This window comes from Suncus etruscus, chromosome 4 (assembly GCF_024139225.1).
Source record: "Suncus etruscus isolate mSunEtr1 chromosome 4, mSunEtr1.pri.cur, whole genome shotgun sequence".
Classification (NCBI taxonomy): domain Eukaryota; kingdom Metazoa; phylum Chordata; class Mammalia; order Eulipotyphla; family Soricidae; genus Suncus; species Suncus etruscus.
In genome coordinates, this window is record NC_064851.1 from 82,535,064 (window position 1) to 82,545,269 (window position 10,206).

General features: G+C 31.1%; 1 non-coding gene across 1 annotated transcript; it reads left to right on the forward strand.

The window, feature by feature from the left end:
* Positions 1 to 5,965: 5,965 nt before the first annotated feature.
* On the forward strand, positions 5,966 to 6,072 carry LOC126008441 (U6 spliceosomal RNA). Its single transcript, XR_007495772.1, has one exon. It is a non-coding gene; the product is annotated as a U6 spliceosomal RNA (small nuclear RNA).
* The last annotated feature ends 4,134 nt before the right edge of the window (positions 6,073 to 10,206 follow it).

Below are 10,206 nucleotides of genomic sequence, written 5' to 3' on the forward strand. Positions count from 1 at the left end.
ATGTATTAAATCATAACATATATTTCTATATCTTTCACAATTAATTCTCATAATATTTCTAAAATTATTGTTAAATGCTTTAGGATCATTCTTTTTATTAAAATTGGAGGTATGATTTTATTAAGGTCTTATTTTTGTTATGGCACTTCATTTTCTGGTCTTCTTAGAAGAAAGTTTTTTAGTTGTCTATATAGTTTATGAGAAAAATTTATAAAACAAAAATTATATGGTATCTTTAATTGCTTTTTTTGTGTGTGGAGAGGTCTAAATTCTCTAATTTCCAAATGATTGTTTGAAGCTTTAATGGGGGAGAGTTTTTAGAATGGAATATGGATGAATTTTTATATGCAGTGATTATATGTCAGGCTTCTGTATAGACTATGTTTTGGCTCTTGCAAGACTATCTCTGTGCAGTTGGAAAATGGTTAAACATTCAGTTTGGCTTTGCAAAAGTTGCTGCTTTGACTTTTTCTTAATACATTAAGAGGAGTATATACAAAAGAATAGATAAGAAAATTTGAAAACAAGAGGAAATATACTAAGCATAAAATTATAGAAAAGCATTCTGTCTTATTTTATTTTGCAGTAGTACTAACAGTCTTGATTAACTGTGGGAATTTTAGAATTCAGAAACAGTAACCCAGTGTTAAATATTCCCTGTGGTTACATACCCAAAACTCCTAGGGAAGAAAAAAAATTTAATTAAGGTATAGAATCGAAAGCTGAGAATCTCTAGAGTCCATGGTTGAGAGATTGTAGACATATAACACTGTGGCTTTTTCCTCTCTTTGTTCCTTAGTTGTGGTAATAACTGAATAATAACTGTAATAACTGAAGGAAAGAGAGAGTGTAATGACATAAAAGAACAAAAATAACCAATCAAGGAGCCAGGACATTATTCTGCAAAATCATAGTTCAGACACTGGAGATAAAGACATGCATTTTTACTTAAAAGTCACCTTTTGAAATGGATAATGGATGATTTTAATGCTATCTAAAGATAGAAAAAGTTTATTATAAACATATTGCTATAGAATACAGAATCATTACCCCCCCAGAGTAATCTTTGTTACCAAGCAAAATTACCAAAATTATTAAGTTAATCAGTAGAGAGAATTAAGTCAGGAGGGAAATAAACACCATATAAATATGTTTAGAAGTGGCTTGATTTATTTAATCATTGTATTTTGTTTCCTTATTTACAAAAAAAGGAGCCACTAGGCTTAGGGTTTACTCCTAGCTCTTTGTTTAGGGATCACTTTTGGTGGGTTTAGGGACAAAAAGGGATTAAACCAATGTCAGTTGACTATATGACAAAAGCCTTACCTGCTATGTTATCTCTCTGGTCTCTATTTTATCTCCTTTTAAAGAATTTTAAGTGTACTTAGATATAAAAATATAATTTAACTTTTAAAAAAAAATAAGTATGCATACCTTTACAAATTTAAAATATATTAAATAAACTAAAAATTTTTAAATAAAAATTACCTCAGATAAAATTAATTATAAATGTGGTTTAAATAAGAAATAGAATAATAGTTGATATTTTTCAACTTATATGTTTTAATTTAACTTGGATTTTCTTGTATATCAACAAAAATAGCTATAGATCAGGAGTTCTCAAATTTTTTAAACAAGGGCCCAGTTCACTGTCCCTTAGACTGTTGGAGGGTCAGAAACACTAAACACTGTGCAGATCTTATTTTAAAGTAAAAAAAATACCCACATTAAATAGGAACAAATACAATACTTAAAATGAAGAAAAAATATTAAACCAACAAACTTACCTGTATTTCAATGGGAACTATGGAGCTTTTTGAGGGCCAGGCTTTAGTTTGAGCACCCTTTCCTGACACTGAGAAAAGTTCAGAGACAGAAAGAAGGAGAGTCAGAGTTGAGTACACATTCTACACATGTACACTGCTAGCTCCTGAATAAGCTGGCCACTAAGCAGGACAGGCAGCGACTACAAAAACCCCAGCAGGCTGGAGAAATGTCCTCGGCCAACTGCATATGCCCATTAGGCAGTAGATTGAGGACCCCCTGCTATAGATCATAAATTATATAGTTTTATTTATTTATTTATCTATTTATCTATCTATCTATCTATCTATTTATTTATTTATTTATTTATTTATTTATTTATTTATGGTTTGGGGTAACACCCAATGGCACTCAAGGGTTACTCCTGGTTCTCTACTCTTGGTAGGCACGAGAGACCATATGAGATGCCGGGATACGAACCACATTCTATCCTGAATCGGCTGAGTGCAAGGCAAATGCCCTTCCACTATGATATCTCTAATGGACCCTGATCATTCTTTTTTAATAACCGCTTTCATTTCATCATATGTTTGTACCTAAAGCTTTTCAACAAATTTTATTTTTAAATGATAATTCAAATCTTTCAATGATTGGTGTCCATTTTATTATCTACAAACACATCTGATTTTAATTCTAGTTTACCTGTTGCTTAAGATGAAAAATAATTTTTCAGTCTTTTCTGGGTACATTATTTGGAAGACAATTCCTTTCTGTTTCAAAAATGAAGGAAGGAAATGGATTATTAAATAAACATCATGGACAACATTATAAAGAGAAAGCTCAAAATCAAGAAAGCTAAAATAAACAATTTTAGAATAAAATAAAAGAATAAAATATTGAAGGTAAATGTACATAAATATTATTGAATGAAAGATAAGTATTAAATATATTTGGAAAATGTATATAAACACTTGAAAATGAGAAATTTTAAGTAAGCATTTTGTTTTGGTTTTCCCTCTACAACTGGGAATTACTTAAAAAGAAAAGACTAACTGGAAGATAGTGATTTTCAGCACAAAAACACAACTTTATCTCGGACTGAGTGGCTTTTAAAGCATTGGTGGGTACATCTCTGGATAGTCTGAGTAGTGGGTACTAGTATGAACATCCCTCTGCTTTAGGCCAGTTATTAAACATCAGGCCAGTCTAGTATAGGTGGAAGTTGATCCTAGACTTTATGAATTCTTAGGAGGCCCCTCAAAGAAAGAAAACAGCCACTTGAATTTCCCCAAATTTATTCTATTTGCATATCTTTTGTTATAGAGATGGGAATTATTTTTTAATACTATTTATTACATTAATAAAGAAATGTAGGGACTGGAGAGATAGCACAGTGGTAGGGCATTTACCTTGACACGCATCCAACCCAGATGGACCTAGGCTCAATCCTCAGCATTCCACATGGTCTCTTTCTTTTTTTTTTTTTTTTTGGTTTTGGGCCACACCCAATAATGCTCAGGGGTTACTCCTGGCTATGCACTCAGAAGTCGCTCCTGGCTTGGGGGACCATATGGGACACCGGGGGATCAAATCGAGGTCCGTCCTAGGCTAGCACTGGCAAGGCAGACACCTTACCTCTAGCGCCACCACACTGGCCCCTCCACATGGTCTCTTGAGCCTGCCAGGAGTGATTTCTAAGCACAGAGTCAGGAGTAACACCTGAGCACTACCAGGTATGACCCAAAAATGAAAACAAACAAACAAAAAAACAACAAAGAAATAAAGCATAGTCTTGATTTGTATGAAAGTCAAATTAAAAAGGGAAATAGAATTAACGTATTATTTTACCTACCAAGTTAATACCTATAGCATCTTTTACAACTAAGGCCACCACTCTGTTCTTATAGAATTATGTATTATATCCATGAGATTTAGAATCTCCAAATTATAACTTATCAATATAGGTTTTTGTCACTTTATCTTAAATGTTACAGTATCGCAGCAATGTAGTTTACAGATAACCTTTGTTTTAATATAATAAATATTTTCCTGAAATAACAGTATTATTTATTTATTGTTTTTTCAGCCACACTGGTGATGCTCAGGGTTACTCTGGGTAAACTCAGGGATGCCAAAAATCAAATCCAGTTCAGCTACATGCAAGACAAACACCCCAACTACTGTACTATTGCTTTGGCCTAAGTAATATATTTTAAATTACTAAAAATGTCACATAGACAAATCATTATGAATTTTATATAGAATAAAATATAGCATATCTTAGTTTTTAGTGAGGCCACCAAATTTTGCCAGGATACCAAAGATCATTAAATTCACAAGTAAGCTACTTGTTAAATCACTTTAGGAGAACAATAAGCAAATACTATATATATATATATATATATATATATATATATATATATATATGTATATATATATATATATATTAGCACTCATTCATGGTATTTATGGTTGCTTCTTTATTTTTTCCATTATTTTTTTATTTAAACATCTTGATTACATAAATGATTGTGATTAGGTTTCAGTCATGTAAAGAACCTCCCCTTCACCAGTGCAACATTCCCACCACCAATGTCCCAAATCTCCCTCCATCCCACCCCACCCCACCTGTACTCCAGACAAGCTTTCCAGTTTCCTCATTCATTCACATGATTATGGTAGTTCTCTGTGTAGTTATTAATACCCAGAAAAATGTAGAAACATAATCTTAAATTTTTTTCATCTTAATTCTCAAGGTCAAAGTAAACTTGCAAATTGAATCTATTGAATTCTAGTTGTAGATCATTAACAAAATTATATTGGAATATTTAAAAAAATGATATTTATAGGGTATAAACTTAACAAGAATCAGGTCAAATCATTTACATAATCCCTTTGTTTTTGTTTTGGGGCCACACCCATTGATGCCCAGGGGTTACTCCTGGCTGTGCACTCAGAAAGCGCTCCTGGCTTGGGGGACCATATGGGATGCCGGGTGATCAAACCTCAGTCCATCCTAGGCTAGCACTTGCAAGGCAGATGCCTTACCTCTAGCACCACTGCTCTGGCCCCTACACAATCCTTTTTTGAAGTGGAATATATAAGGAGGAATTTCACTGGGTAGAGGAAGTTTCTGTTGTAGATCTATAGTCCTTGATTATTTTAATATGAAATATATCAAAAAGAATTTCACTGGATAGAAAAAATGTCATAGTTATTTGTTGCCTATTTCTCTCCTGCCTTCATTATTTATTTTGAAGCCTAATTCTTTAGCATACAGTTCAGAAATTTCAGAAGACTTCTATCCTTTCCTCTTATCTTGCTTTTTGAACGGACATTGTTGGCTAGACAATGACAACATATTCCTTTGCACAGTAAGATATTCATAAAGTCAAGCTTTGAATATTCAACACATGGAATTTTTCTTGGCCAAAGAAATTAATTTTTGATTTTACATGTTAACCAATTCAGAACTATACCAATATTCTGAATGCTAATTGGTATAAAGGGTATGTGAGCTCTTTCCTAAAAAATCAGAAATTATTTTAAATATATATTCATTTAAAAGTTTATCATTTATAATTAAACTTTACATTTTAAAAAATTAGGTTATTATACCAAAAAGTTTTTATAATGTAAACTAGATCCTTGGATAAGTAAACATAGTTCTCTCCAACAGAGTTTCAGGGAAGTAAAAACTTAACTTCTTTCAATAGGTCATTGTTTTACATAATATAAATAGAGATTGGACTCTTAAATGCATATTTAAAAAATCCTTTCCTTCATCTATTCAGTGAGAGACTTCTCTTAAAGTCTCATATTTGAATAAATACAACTTCAAATGGTTTTAAAAGTAAATTAAAATCTGAACTGCGAGTTAACATGATTTTGTTTTTTGTTTGTTTGTTTGTTTTTTGTGTTATTGATTTTTGTATTTGTGTCACACCCAGCAGCAGGGGCTACTCCTGGCTCTATGCTCAGAAATTGCCCCCTGCAGGCTCAGGGGACCATATGGGACGCTGGGATTCGAACCACAATCCTTCTGCATACAAGGCAAATGTCTTACCGCTGTACTATTTCTCCACCCCAAACATGATTTCTTAAGTAAAACTTTAAGCTATAGATTTTGGATATTTTTTTTAACAAGCATTAAGATAATTACTGAGGACAGAGAATTTGTATCATTAAAAGAAAATGTAGAGTGCTCGCTTTGGCAGCACGTAGACTAAAATTGGAACGATACAGAGAAGATTAGCATGGCCCCTGCCCAAGGATGACATGCAAATTTGTGAAGTGTTCCATATTTAAAATAAATAAATAAATAAATACATAGAAATATATTGTATCATATGAAAGTTCAGAAGTTTAGTAGTTTTATAGATCAAAGTTAAATAATTTTGATATTATGAAACTTTATTGGGAAAGTTAAAGTCTAATTTATTCTTCAAATTACTTTGTTAATCTTTCATCTGAAGAGTGCAAGAAAGAAAATAAAGTAATATTCATCTGAAGCTAACGTTCACAGGTAATTTGAGAGCACATTATTTAAGGTAAAGGTTTTATATAATTACTAGTTTTGAGAACTTGAATTGATTTTTGCACTTGAGTATTAATTTGGTTTTCTTTTTTCCTAGTTATGTTTTCTTTGGTTTTGCTGGAATTAAACTATGCCCTATATATTTTATTATTTTATAACTCCTTACTTTTATTAGGGCATATGTTCTTATTTAAAAAATTGTATCTAGTGGTTAACAAGATGCTTCCAAAATAGACTTTTAGATCTGATTTTGCTATGAGTTTAAAATATGGTGCTCATCTATCCTGATTCCTGTACAGTCAGAAGGAAGCATGGCTAAAGGAAATTTTAGTCTTCCGGGACCTATGGTGAAGTCTTGTACTGATTGTAAAAACTGATCACTTCTAATGTTCATTCTTCTTTTGAATTTACCTTTGCTATACACTAAATATACTTTAGTTTTTCTAAATTATATGAGGATCCAATATATTTGTCTAGGATTCATTCCTATAGAAATTTTAGTAACCTGATATATTGACCATATTCATTTTATATGTAAGTTTAACCAATTCTGACTAAGCCTCAAATTTAATAATTTATTGGAAAATGTATTTTTGTGTTGGGAGAGATAGTAGAGACTAATGCTAGTATCAAAATATTTTATTATTGAAAACAATGTTCTTCCATTTCAACAATTTTTACAAGTATCAATTATACATATTCATAAACATATTGATTTTTGATTGAGCATTTAGGCTTTTCAGTTTAACAAACCAAACATGAAGTTTAATTATAAATGCTCTTACTGGAGGTTTATTTGATTACTAGTAACAGTAATTGCTAAAAATGGAAAATTTCTTATTAGGATATTAAACTACCTTTTTGAACAAAAGGGCAAAAAATGCTATTGAAGACACAGAGAAAAATAGACCCAGAAACTTGAGTTCTCAGAATCTAAGGTATTTATTGTCTCAGATTCTTTTACACTGAGATATATGGTTATTTTCTGAATTTTCTTCTGTAAAATTAATTCATTTTCCAATATTTCTCTGCACAAATGCCTCACCTGTCATTGGTTTCTTGTGTACATAATCTGGTACATCCATTTTATATATTGTTGCTAATTGAAATCTATTTCCACATTTTGGCAATTAGCAGTTGTGGGAAGAACATATGTATTTCTCTCTATACATGAATATGTTTTTGAAGGGTGGGGCTTCCAACCAGACTTAGATGGTTAAGGACTCTTACAGAGCTTGTTGGCCAAACAATCTCTCAGTTCAATCCAAGTGCTCAAAGCTGTAAAGTTAAATGGAGTTTTTAGTGCCAAAGATTATCCAGGCCATCGCAGTAATTCTTGGAACCACCCAGAACTTCATATGTGACACTCATAGGATCATCCAATACCAAAAATTAGAGCCAGATCTAGTACATGTTCACACGTACTTTAACTTCTGTACTACATCTCCCAGTTTCTGTGCTTTAAATAATAAAATGTATAAAATTATTAAATGTATATATATTGTGATTTTATAAAATGTATCAATATAATGTAAAATAATACAAAGTCTTAGACTTTTGTAAACTAATTATTAAATTCAGAAATTAGCAAAATAAAAGATTAGGTGTAAAATTTCTTCAAATATTAGAAAGATGTTAAAATGATAAATTTGTCAAATGTTATCAGAAGTAAATATATTTGGACATAAAAGAATGAATACAGATTTAGGAATGTCCCTCATAAAATAAAAGTGTTAATGTACTTGTATAAACTGTGGTAATCAATTGCAGATAATCTTGTCTCAAACTAACCCAAGAAATGAAATTAAAAATTTGACATTCAATCTCGGACCTAAAATTGAAACTTGGTTTTCAATGTCAAAGTGATTTCACTGAGGTTCTTTGTTTCCTTGTCTGAAGTAGGTTTTAAAAATTCATAGGAACTTCCGAAAATTTACTTTCATCCTTTCATCCTTAACCATGTCTGCCATCTTCCCTGCAGGCTATCATATAAATAAGGAACACTTAATAATCACTTTAGAATTTTAGTATAAGTAATGACAAGATCTTTCATGTTATGAACACAATCATTGATTCAGGAAATCAGGAAACTTTACAAAAACCTATATTTATTATGTCTGTATATTTAACATAAAATTATTATATTTTATAAACTTTGATCCTGTTAAACAGGCCTTTGTGACAGGAAATTAATACTTTATTTGTCATTTGTTATATGATGTTTTTATTGAAAATTTTCTCCCTAGAAAATGGGCTCATATTATTAACGACAATTTCCAGAACAGTTTACATTCTTAATTTAGCCAATACAAATTTGTGAAGCATTTCATATATTTTTATCACAAACAACCCTCAAGACCCAAAGACATTGGTAAGATATAGTGACAATACTAAACAAAATAAATCTTTTGCCAAGAATTCTTTACCCAGCCAGACTTACATTCACATTTGAAGGAAAAATACACAGCTTCACAAGTAAACAACAGCTCAGAAACTTTACAGACTCAAAACCTACCTTAAAAGATGAAGTGATGGGTCTACTTTTAAAGAAGGCAAACTGAACAAATACATAAAACTCCTACAAAAAGATGACACTTAATCCCATGAGAATCATCTCAACATCAATGGACCAAATGTACCAATTAAGAGAATCAAAGTGGCAAAATGGATAAAAAAAATTGAATCCAATATTTGTTTCCTGCAAAAATCACATCTGAATAGTCAAAGAAAACAGACTCAAAATCAAATGTTGCAGAATAATAATTCAATCAAACAAATAGCTGGTGGCACACTAAAATCAGATAACACATACTTTGGGGCTTTAAAAGACTATAAAAGACATTGATGGTAATTACTTACTAATCAAGAGATGTTTACATCAAGAAGAAATCACACTTCTAACATTTATGCATGTAGTGATGGGCCAGCAAAAATACATATAATACCTGCTGATGAACTTGAAGAAATACACCAATAGCAACAGAATAATAGGAGACTTCAATACCACCTCATCACCATACGTGATAGGCCAACCACGCTAAAACTTAACAAAGATGTACTGATTCTGAGGGAAGAAATAGAAGAATGTGTCTTAGTATCTATCTATCTATCTATCTATCTATCTATCTATCTATCTATCTATCTATCTATCTATCTATCTATCTATCTATCTATGTCTATGTAGAAGAAGAAAAAGAGAGAGAACTCTTCATCCCCAGAAAACTAGATACACATTTTTCAGTAAACATAGGACATTCTCTGGGCCATAAAACATACCTCCATAAAATCAAAAGAATAGAAGTTGTTCCTACTATATTTTCAGATTATGTTGCACTGAATATAGAGTTGAATTACAAAAATGTAGAAATAATTTTAACACCAAGAAATTAAGCAGCCTAATATTGAATAAGTAGTTTATCAGAGGTTAAAGAAATCAAATAGAAAATCAAAATATTTCTGGAAACAAAGGATAATGAATACATGAATTATCAGAATCTTTGTGACAAAACAAAAGCAGTATTAAGAGGGAAATTCATATCTTTACAAGCATTCATCAGAAGGGAAGAAAGGCCTACATAAAAAACTAAATTTTACAACTTAAAAATTTAAAACGAGCAAAAAAGTGAGCCAAATGTAAGCAGGTAAAGAAAATAATAAAACTTAGAGCATAGAAATTAATAAACTGGAAACTAATCAATCTGAAATATGAGAAATCAAGAGTTTTTACTTTGAAAAAAATAAAACAAGATTGTTAAACCATTAGCAAGACTAACAAAGAAAGGGAGAAAGAGAAAATTAATAAAAAGAATTAGAAATGAAAAGGGAGTTGTCACTACAAATACTATAGAAACTTAAAAGGTAATAGGAGATTACTTTGACAATCTTTATGCCACAAGAGAACCTGT